The sequence below is a fragment of the Acipenser ruthenus genome, chromosome 5 (genome assembly GCF_902713425.1).
Source record: "Acipenser ruthenus chromosome 5, fAciRut3.2 maternal haplotype, whole genome shotgun sequence".
Taxonomy (NCBI): domain Eukaryota; kingdom Metazoa; phylum Chordata; class Actinopteri; order Acipenseriformes; family Acipenseridae; genus Acipenser; species Acipenser ruthenus.
Genome location: NC_081193.1, coordinates 50,989,074 through 51,001,220, shown reverse-complemented (window position 1 = coordinate 51,001,220; position 12,147 = coordinate 50,989,074). Strand labels below are relative to the sequence as shown.

Sequence of the window (12,147 nt, the reverse complement as noted above, 5' to 3'; positions counted from 1 at the left end):
GATTGATCTTCAAACAGTTTTCATCAAAATGAGATGCGTTGTTCTTTCAGTATACAGTTTTTTGTTTGGGCTGGTGTGACACACTTACTTAAAGTTTATGTGTTAGCATTGCTTCAACAACCATGCTTATATATAAGGCATATTTAACTCTATGATGGAGTTATCGTGGGGGTGGCGAATAATCACCCACACAAATCTATTTTATTTTTCTCACATCTCGTAGTATCTGGTATCAGTTACTCATGTTCTGTCCCCTTTTCTTCAATGTGTGTGTATTTACTTTAGTAACTATCATGTGACTTACAAGAAGTAAGAGGAAGAAAGACAGCCTTAACCTTTCTGCACCTTATAGTGACAGGATACAGACATCTCCTGCCTTTGCCCGAGGTAAAACAAACTAAAACATTAAAATGACTTTATATTTTCAATGTAAAACAAAGAAGTGTTTTTATTGTGATACAAAAGATGATGCAATGTTGAAGTTAATGTATTTTATTGTACCTAAATAGAAGTTGAAAGTATACCTGCTTTAATAACCACACAGGTCCCCTCATAAGATAAGTGGTTTGAGAAGAAATAGTGTCGTAAATAGGTACACAATTTCTTCAGAAATCCACTTTCACCTGTTGGTCCACCTGCTGTGTATGTTGGTCCAATAAAAGGTATCAACATTGACGGTGTTCCTCATGATGTTTTTGCCGCACTTTTCAGGAAATGCGTTGCTATGCTGTTCTGATTTAGGAAAAAAAGTTGTCCTTTAATATTATAAATATTAAAACAAAAGTTATTTAAAGCGATACGGTACATTTATGTTGTTTGTTAACTATATCCATTACTTATTGCAGAACGTGCCAGTTGATGCTAACAATTCATTCCAGTTCAGTGTGGTAGAGGAGGAGGTGGAGCTCTGTTGTTCCTGTGACATCTCAAAAGAATTATAGAAAGAAAATAGGACTACTATGACTACGACTATTACTATCATTAACGGTACCTTTAAAAAAATACTACGACTACTACAAAGACTACTACTACTACTAATAATAATAATATGAGGCTAAATGTTTGGTTAGTTGTGCTTAACAACATGCATTTATACAAACATTAACAATAGGCTATACGAGAGGTTTACATTTGCAGCGTTTTTTGCATTCTTTCTTGTCTGTGTGTGTGGTTTGGTACGGCTTTGCTGAGGAATAACATGAGATTCTGCCAGTTAAACGGGATCTTGACTGCTGAAATCTCTTGAGACACAAGCACGATTCCTGTTCAGGTTAACATGGGTTTTTACCGCTATTTTTATTGTGAGAAAGCGATTGACCCTGCCCTTAAAGTCGCGCTGACCAAAGGATGTTCTTTTGCTGTTTCATGAGGTATTCGCGTGACAACGTGAATGACTGTAGAGTCTATTTTCACGTGCATCTAAACCCAGCCATTGTGTCTTCTTTTTAATCACTATATACCAATATAGCTAACTTAAAGAATAAGTAGCGGGGTTCCGAAAAAATATAGCACTATACGTCCTCACCTGTTGCTACAACTGTTTAAATAATGTACCTGTAATCTTTATTTTCATTATTAATATCCTGACAACTTTTTACTCTTGTTTTTAAAGTTTAAAAGCGCTTTTAAAAATGGCCGCTAAAAAAGTTGAAAATGGCATCAAAACATTATTTTGACACTTGGGTACAGCAATTTCTAAGGTGGTGATTTGAAATAACTTGTCTTAACACTAAATTAATTTCTGTCCACTGTAAACAATTATGGATCAACTGAATAACTATTGTTCATAAATACATCCTTTTTTTATTTTTTATTTATTTTTACCAGTATTAAAATAAACTACCGGTAGGTCATGCAAGTGTCAGCTCTTCAATGGATATGACAATCCCTTATTCTAACTCTAACAACACAGGATCATGCAAAGCATTTTAACATAGGACAAATAATCAATACACATGCTAAGCAGTTATGCACCTTCTAAATATTTATTAAGCAGTGCCACCTACTGGCAAATTATGGACTGTCTGTAAGTTTGCAAGAAAAACTGGAAATTCTGCTTTATTTAAAAAATAAAAGCATTATAACCTTCTTACTAATTGGAATCCTACAGTGACATATGTCTACTTTATCATTTGTATGTGTAAAATTACTATGTGATGCACTGTGGCTCAAATCTGTCAAGTGTACAACATATAGTCTGCTTTTGCAGTAATATCAATGACACAAAGCAACACTGTCACAAAGGATCAGTGCCCTGTTTAGAGATAACCTTTTTTTTTCTAGTTAGAACTAAGTTGCAAAATGAACTAAAGTGGAATCACTAACCCCCCAAAGAATGGACCCCCGGCTCCCCACTGAAGACACCTATAAGAAGAAAAAGAGGAACCGCCAATGCATATAGAAAAGAAGAGAGAAAATATTTAACACAAAAGAAAAGAAAACACTTAATGTGACAAAGGGGTTAGTAAACTGTATCCTAGTAACTATGTGAAGACCCTCCGCATGGTGGAAAGAAAAAAAACGTTTCTTTTTAGGAGGAAATCTTTGGTGGCCCTGGCGGAAAGGTCATCCCCACTCCGGACATACTATCAATGGACTGATGGGCAGAGGACATTTCAGATGATGAAGAACGAATATAATCTTCACACTGCTGATGTGGCTGCCCTTATTCTGAATGAATGAGGAGTGTAGAATTGCGAGGGAAGACCTGCTCTGGACACCAAAGTGGAGAGATGTGAAAAAAACCAATGCCTTGATACAATGGACTGGCTTGAATTGATGAACAAAGGGTCAGAGGATTAAATGGCCTTGTGTTCTGTGATGTACTTCAGAATGGAAGTGTAGGGGCACAGAGGAGAGTTGATTTTTGAAAGCTGAATACATTGTCCTTGCCGCAGCTGATCCGTTTTTGAAATCCGAAGGAATAGGATGAAATAGGAATCGTAATGAGGTTCAAGTCACTGCAGCGGATACCTAGAGTAGGAAAGCTGGAAACAGAAGGAACTGTATATTCGGAGCATCCCAAAAAGTTAGGCGTATGGTTTCCATAGTTAAATCGTCAGATGGAGAAAAGCAGCCTTGGCGGAGAATAGTAATCAAGTTGCCAAGAATGTCTATAGAGATAGGCAGGCGAGCAGGAGATGGAGCCAAGCACTTGGAAATTCCTTGCAAGAGGAGAACAAAAACTTCAAAACGCGATGGTGGTGTAGCCCTTATTTTCCAGGACCACCTGCATTCCACATGTAAGCCTCCCATCTCCTTTAAATCTATAGAATATTTATCTGTTCGTTGTTCTTTTAAAAACAACTATTCTTACCTCGTCTGATGAACTCCACACAATGTGAACTTCCGGTCTCCATATCGCTTGGGTCAGGAGAAAGAACCAGATCTCTTTCGCAGAGATCCTTTTAATAATCCTCATTGGTGCCAAATACATGCTCCTCCTCCATAAAACCACCACCTCGTATCCAAGTCAGGTTGTCTAAATTTCTCCTGCGTTGCTTGGGTAAGGACTAACGTGTGTTGCACTTTGTTATTTTTGTTCGAAAAAAAAGTATAGGTTTAGAGTTTTTTTTTCTCTCTTCCCTTTTTTCTCCATTTTCTGCTTCTATGCCTTCCATCTGTTTTAAATGTGGTTCCCTATTTTCTCCATCTTCTAACACAAATTTATGTTTATGTGTGTAGACATGTCAGTCACTCCTACCAGGAAAAGAACGAGAAAATCTACACACTCCCGCAGCAGCAGGGAGAGAGATGTATCAGCGAAATCGACCGCCATTACAGAGGCTCTAGCAGCCAGGGCTCAAACATCCCCTTCGCAGCTACCAATGCCTAAAGATTTTTCAATGGCTAAAGGAACATGAGCAATCAAAGCAGGCCCAACCTTGACAGCCTGTAGCTCATACAGCAAGTTCTGGTACCGTTGCACCCGGAAAGTACACAGGAGCAATACTTTCCAGGTGCCACCACGTCATTGACTCTGCCCCCGAGGAGGACGTTTTTGAGTACACAGATGGCCCCTCTCCCATATACACAGATGCAGATGCCGCACTGAGTAGGGTTTCATCCTCTCTCAAGGTACAAACCCAGACCTGTGCAGATCAGGATGGCTTCGTTAGCATCTTGGGTGCAAGGGATAAAAAAGCCTTTGAAGGGTTCCCCTTCCATGAGGCGGTCTGGAGGCCTGTTGAGGCTAGGCAAAGATCTGCTACTTCTGCACCAAGCTTGCCCAGAGAATTCTACAGGGTACCAGTGGATCATAAAAACCACCTTTTCAAACAGCCTAAACTGGATACCATCATGGCTACACCAACTGCAGGTATGTCCTCGAGATCTGCTTCTTTGAATGGATCTGATAAAAAAAATGATAATTTCTTAAAAAAAAAGATTATTCTGCCTCCACATGCAGCATGCGAATCAACAATTATCAGATCTATGCAGCAAAATACCAGCATATGGTGTGGAACCATTTTACAGTCACCTACACCTGAAAATCTAGAGGTGGCCATGTAGCTGGCAGAAGGGAAAAACACTGTAAAACTTCAACTGCAAGCAGCATGTGACACCATGAAACGTCCAAATGAAAACATCTTCTCTGTCTGCGGACACCCAGACAAAAATATTGGAGATACCCTTTCAGGGTAATCTTTTATTTGGCACCAGCCTGAAGGATTCCCAGTCTGACATGAAGGAGGCTAGACAGGTGATTAGATCTTGCTCTACTACAGGGAGAGGTGCACCATGCAACAGGGTTTTTTTTTCAATAGACAAAGGTCATTCAGAAACCAGCCACCTCAACCTTGGTTCAACAGGCAGGGCTGCTTTCAACGTGGTCAGGAGTTCAGACCACGTAGAACAGGATGTGGCTATTATAAATAGGGAGGTACACCCTCTACCTCCTCCTGACATTTTCTCTACCCACCCCCCAACCCCATCCACTGCCAATGGGAGGAACGGTGTCCCATTTTCTACCAGCTGGGAAAAAATTACATCAGATCCCTGTGTCCTGAGGCTTATTCAACAGGGTTACCGGATTGCGTTCCAGGTTTTACCACCATCATCGGGAATCATCCAGACAGTTTTGGACTGGTGAAGGCCAAGGGGCATCTGCCTGCAAGAGGAAATAACAAATATGCTGCATTCCCATGCCATAGAAGAGGTCCCCTTATCTTCACAGATGCAGGGCCATTACTCAAGATACTTTCTGATACAAAAGAAAAAAAAAAATTCAGGCCTATTCTAGACCTCAGGAACCTGAACAGTTTTATTCTTTCAGAAAAATTCAAGATGGTATCAATAGCAATTATCATCAAGGCAGTTCAACCAGGGGACTGGTTGATTTCTATAGATCTCAAAGATGCCTACTTCCATCTTCCTATACCAAAGGAATACAGAAAATATCTCAGATTCTCCATCAAGAACCGCCAGTTCCAGTTCAAAGTACTTTCTTTTGGGATCTCCACAGCCCCCAGGGTATTTACCAAGGTAATGGATGTGGTAACTGCACATCTCCAGGGCATGGACATCCACGTCTATCCATACATAGACGACTGGCTGGTAAGAGCTCCTTCCAGAGAAAAGGCTTTGGAACACAAATACAAGGTACTCCGCCTTTTTCAGGACTTGGGCTTACTGGTCAACAAAGAGAAGTCATCTCTCACCCCAACAAAGTCTCTAATCTTCCTGGGAGCACAGTTCAATACAATCTCGGGAAGAGTTTACCTCACAGAGAAAAGAGCTGTTGCAATCCGACGCATCAAAATAGGAGCCAGAACAGCACATTCCTATCAGCAGTTTCTGGGGCACATGGCAGCATCAGTCTTCCTAGTAAGAGACGCGGCTTTACATATGAGACACACGCAAAGGTGCCTCCTTTCTTCTTGGAACCACACCCTGCCAGACCCCCAGCGCATCAAGGTCTCCCCAGGGGCAACCACAGAAGGTGGCAGCTTTCACCTCGGGTATGCATGGGGATGCAGCTATCTCCATATCCACCTACTCTCCGTCTATATACAGACGTTTCCCTGTTGGGGTGGGGAGCACACCTAGCAGACGCTCAGGTCCAAGGCATGTGGTCACCCAATCAGAAATCTTGCCACATCAGTTATTTGGAGCTCTTAGCAATCTCCCTGGCACTAAAGCACTTCACCCCCATATTGAAACAAAAAAACAGTACTGATCCTCACAGACAACACCACAGCAGTAAAGTACATAAACCAGGGAGGCACAAGACCATGGGACCTCTGCACTCTAGCCATGAACATCTGGAACTGGTGCAGAACACATGACTATAAGGGCAACAATTGAAGGATAGGGGGCTATCTGAACAAGTGGTAAACATTTTACTCGCTTCAAGAAAGCCATCCACATTTCAAACCTATACAGGTAAATGGAGGGAGTTTGTTTCCAGGTGCAAATCAAAATCCTTACACCAGTCAAACATTACCATCTCGGAATTTCTATCTTACCTCAGTCACTTATTCAGTAAGGGTCTCTCCATGTCCTCTATTAAGGTACATGTTGCTGCAATCTCCAGCATTTTACCTGGCTGGGATAATCACCAGTTGGGATCCCATCCGTTAGTTACCAAATTTATTAACCCTTTGAGTAGTGAGTTCTAAAATGCCCTGCCGGCCCTACAGGAGTGAGTTTTTTTTTCTGTCTTCTGCACGTGCTTGATTGTACAGAGTACAAACAAGCTGAAAGGTATATATTTGTTCAGTATGTATGTAATGAATGCTGACGAAATACAGACAAAAGAGAAATGTATTGATTACAATTAAATAAATAACTATTTACACACATCACATAGACAGATCTCGATACATTTTGTTAGTAGGCTTATTAGCAGTTTATTTACATTGCTATGAAAAGATGTGAACAAATATTTTTTACTGTAAATAAATAAAACAAATAAATATTAATTTGATTTTGTCATAGGAAAGGTTTTTACTAAAAAAAACAACAGGAAGGCAATAAACAAAAACAATAAACAACACCTCCTAACAGCGAGAGAGAGAGAGAGACATGAATAAATCATATCCGGGTAAACGGGTGGTGGGGGCGGAGGGAGTGCCAATAATGCTTCAGCGTATGATACTCCTTGAAGCATGGAGCAACGCACAGAGCTGTGTTGCACTCTATGAACATAAATCGCGTGTCTTTCCTCTGCCTGGGCCTACGAGTGGTGTGGTTACAGACTTGACACATGCGCTGTGTACGACTGCCCTTTGCCGTTTGGGGTACGGGATGTGGAAAATGTCGGTCGGTGAGCCTTGTGGGGTTGTCTGAGCTTGGGCATCCTCCACTGGATGACTTCCACAGTGTGTGGTATTTTTCTACCAGATGCGAGATGAGGTTGTGTCTGAACTTGCTGAAAGTAACTGATTTTTTGGATGCAGTTTTGTGAAGGATGAAGGTGTTCAACACGGCCATGTCAAGCTAATGGAAGAATAACTTTTTGTACCACTTGAGAGACTTCCTTGCACAATCGACAAAACTAATTTGCATGTCTGATTTGTCCACCGAGCCCATTTTCTGGTTGTACTCCAGCACACACTCTGGTTCCACCTTGTTATCCCCAGTGGCATGATCGACTTTGTCGGTCACTTTCATCACAGGCCTATACACAGAGGTGAGGATATGCACATCTCTTTTGTCATGCCACTTCGCAGCCAGCAACCTGTCTGTGTGTAAAAACTGGACTTCGCCTTTTTCTAATTTTGTTTTGAACTAGGGCATTCTTTTTCTGTTGGATCGCATGGTGCCGCACGCACCTGTGTCTTGGCTGTGCAGACACTCAAATAGGGCTGAGCTGTTATACCAATTATCTGTGTAGACGATGTGGCCTTTGCGCAGGTAAGGCTTCATGAGACTACGGACAACAGAGCCGGACACACCAAGATCTGTGTCATGAAGAATATCAGTAGTGCCACCAGTATAAACAATAAAACTCAAAATGTACCCGGTCTTCACATCGCAGATGATGAACAGTTTGATGCCGAAACGATGTCGCTTTGAGGGAATGTACTGCTTGAATGAGAGTCTTCCCTTCCACAGCATAAGCGACTCATCAATGCACACATCTTGGAAAGGGTAGAAAACTCAAGTAAACTTTTCTTGGAGGGCAGTTACAATTTTTCTGATTTTGTTCAGGGGTTCTACGATCTGTGCTGTGTTGTTATCAGAGAAATGAAGAGCCCTTAGGAGCAGAAGGAAGCGATCGAGAGAGAAAAGGGTAGAGAAGAAAGGAGTTGCCATAACAGGATCAGTGGACCAGTACTCTTTCAGGGTTTTTTTTCGGTTCAAGCCCATGAGCAGAATGGTAGCCAGAAAGATGTACATGTCAGACATTGTTGTGTCCACCCACTTACGGAGCTTTGACTTGACACCCAGCTGAGTGTTCTCTCTCAGTTTCCTGGCAAACTTATTCATCTCGTCTATAATATATGACACAGTTTCTTCAAAGAACAATTTGAAGCAATCCGCATCGCTTGAGTCAGCAGGCAGAGAATAATCTTTGTTCAGGCCAGACTGTGACGAATCAAACCTGAATTTCTTCGGTGTGAAGTCCCCAGGATTCCAGGTTCCCTGAGCTTGTATGTAATTCAGTCAATATCTGGCAGAGGGCGCAAGAGACTAATAAAAGGTGTTACAGAAACCTAGTGTTACAATATTATGTGATCAGGGGTTTTGTAGGCTCAGTAATTCACGTTTAAAGTTGCAGAATGTACCGGTACGTTCATACTCCCTGGGGACCAGAGGGCAGTGAACCTACTGTTATGTTCGTACTGTTCAAAGGGTTAAGGGAGTGAATCTAAAATGCCTGAGCTAACATCTTATTCCACAATGGAGCCTCAGTCTGGTACTTAATAAGCTCTTAGGACCACCATTTGAGCCTATGGCAACTTGTGACATGAAGTATCTGACATGGGAAATGGCATTCTTGATGGCAGTGATGTCGGCAAGAAGGGTAAGCGAGCTCCAAGCACTGGTTATTGACACGTCATATTTTCAGTCCTTTTGTGCTCGATAACATCAAACATTGTGTTCTGTTACAGGCTTGACAGCAAAACAGTTCCAAAACCCATCAAAGCCCACTCAGTAAGGGGAGTGGCTACTACTTGGGCAAAATTAAAATCTGTTTCCATTTAGGACATCTGCAATGCCGCCACTTGGGCATCTTTCGATACTTTTATCAAACACTATAACTGCAATGTGTCTTGCTCTCAACCTAACTTTGCTCGTTCGGCTTTATCTGTGGTTTCTTCTACTAGCATCTAACCTACCACCCTTCAGTCTACATATTTTGGTATGGTTCACGTTGTGTGGAGTTCATCAGACAAGGTAAGAATACGAAGATTACCTGCAATATGGTTTCTTCATTGGATGATGAACTCCCCACACCTATATACTCTCCTGTCCCCCTTTTCTTTGCATTACTATTTTTTCTTGTTGTTTGGTTTATTTTGGTGAAATTTGGACAACCTGACTTGGATACGAGGTGGGGGTTTTATGGAGGAGGAGCATGTATTTAGCGCCAATGAGGATTATAAAAAGGATCTCTGGGAAAGAGATCTGGTTCTTTCTCCTGACCCAAGCGACATGGAGACCGGAAGTTCATGTTGTGCAGAGTTCATCATCCAATGAAGAAACCATATTACAGGTATTCTTTGTATTCCTTTAATCTGTCCATTGTTTATCGACCCCCTGGTTCGGATTCCAATTGGTTGGACAAAATGCTGGACCCTGACATTGGAGTCCCCTTTTTCTTTGATATTGGGGGACTTCAATGTCTGGGCTGACTCCCCTAATGATAAATTAGCCTCTCAGTTCATGGATAATATGCTTAGTCTAGACTACAATCAATCTGTTGATTGCCTAACTCATACAGCCGGACATAACCTGGATTTAATCTTTTCAGCACAAATCCCGGTCTCTATTTTGGATATCATTCCCAAGCGTCTGCCCCCTAAACCCTGGTTCAGGCAAAACCTGATTATTTTTAGAAGACAAGTACGCTCGGCTGAGGGCCATTGGCATAAAACAAATCTATTAGCTGAAGAAATCGCTCTCAAATTGAACAGGAAACAATATCACCAAGCAATCTATGAGGCTAAGAAATCCTATCTAGCGACTAGGATTGAAACTGCTAGGAATCGGCCTGGGGAATTATTCAGGGTTATTGGTCAATTGTCCTACCCTCAATCCACCAAGCAGGTTCTCACTACCTCAGAGGTAACTTGTCATGCCTTTCTTTCATTGACAATAAAATACAAGATCTTAGACTGGCATTTCCAACACCTCTATTCAAGCCCCCTCTGGTTTTCAGGAGAGAGCTCCACAGTCTCATTTTCTGCACGACTTCAGACAAGTTACTCTGTCTGAGCTCATAGCAAACCTTACTAAGATGAAGTCAGTCACTTTCTGTGACAGCAACCCATGTCCTTCAGTACTGGTCAAACAGAGCTGTTCAATTCTTGGGCCTATTCTGCAAAAAAAATATTAATCAGTCATTTTCTCAGGGCTCCTTTCCTTAGAACTTGAAACTTGCATCAGTTTCCCCATTGTTAAAGAAAGTTCATCTGGACCATAATGCGTTTAATAATTATTGACCCATATCAAATCTTCCATTTTTAGGCAAACTCATTGAAAAACACGCTGCTCAGCAGTTGCAAGAACATTTGTCCTCCTGTGGACTCCTTGACACTAACACTATGTAACACAATTTTTGTTCCTGGGTAGTAAGTGTTATTTCCTAATTGCTTATGCCTCAAAAGTATAGAAAATGGCTATTATTCCCCACAAACTTTGCTTTTGTGACCAGGACAGTGATATTTTGAAATGTACCTATTTCCAATGAGAAAACGGGCGAATTTGTGTCTTTTCGTTCACATAAAGTCAGAAAACAACAACATATGAATCCAAATTAACATGTATTTATACTAAAGTAATACAAAAATGACTACAAAAGATTTAGAAGTGAGTAGTTTTTCAAGATTTACGATTATACTGTAAATCACTTTCACGAATCAGCTCCCAAATGTAGTCTCCCATCATGTTCTCGTTATACTGTCCTTGGTAGCGGCGTTCAAAGTCCAGTATATCCTGGTGGAAGCGCTCGCCTTGCTCCTCCGAGTACGCTCCCATGTTCTCCTTGAATTTATCAAGATGAGCATCAAGGATATGGACTTTGAGGGACATCCTACAGCCCAGTGTGCCGTAGTTCTTCACCAGAGTCTCAACCAGCTCCACATAGTTTTTGGCCTTGTGATTGCCCAGGAAGCCCCGAACCACTGCAACAAAGCTGTTCCAAGCCGCTTTCTCCTTACTAGTGAGCTTCTTGGAGAATTCATTGCACTCCAGGATCTTCTTTATCTGTGGTCCGACGAAGACACCGGCTTTGACCATTGCCTCAGACAGCTTAGGGCAGAAGTCTTGAAGGTACTTGAAGGCTGCCGACTCCTTATCTAGAGCTCTGACAAATTGTTTCATAAGGCCCAATTTGATGTGCAGTGGTGGCATCAGCACCTTCCGGGGGTCCACCAGTGGCTCCCACTTGACGTTGTTCCTCCCCACAGAGAACTCGGTCCGCTGTGGCCAGTCCCACCTGTGGTAGTGCGCCTTGGTGTCCCTGCTGTCCCAAAGGCAAAGATAGCAGGGAAACTTGGTAATACTGCCTTGGAGACCCATCAGGAATGCCACCATTTTGAAGTCTCCTATGACCTTGATGCCATCTCAGAAAAATGCAGATATGTATCCACTTAGGCAGCTGGAACTAAACTGAACTGGTGGGCTTAAGGCCCCTGTATTTATACTACTATTTATATTACTGGAAGTTCTAGAAGTTACTCCAAGTTTACTCAGCACTGAATCTATCTGGAATGTTCTGGAAAATAGGTAAATTTCAAAATATCACTGTCCTGGTCACAAAAGCAAAGTTTGTGGGGAATAATAGCCATTTTCTATACTTTTGAGGCATAAGCAATTAGGAAATAACACTTACTACCCAGGAACCAAAAAAAAATAATAATAATTTGTTACACGGTGTAATCAGTCTGGAGTCCGACCCTTCCATTATACTGAGACAGCTACCTTGTGTGTTGTTGATGAGTTACTTAGCGTGCTAGATAAAGGGGGTTTGGCCAT

The 12,147-nt window shown here is 41.7% G+C and overlaps 1 pseudogene; it reads right to left on the bottom strand.

Annotated features, from left to right (window-relative positions):
* Positions 1-5,025: 5,025 nt before the first annotated feature.
* LOC117403148 (piggyBac transposable element-derived protein 4-like) lies at positions 5,026-8,433 on the bottom strand (annotated as a pseudogene).
* Between the last annotated feature and the right edge of the window lie 3,714 nt (positions 8,434-12,147).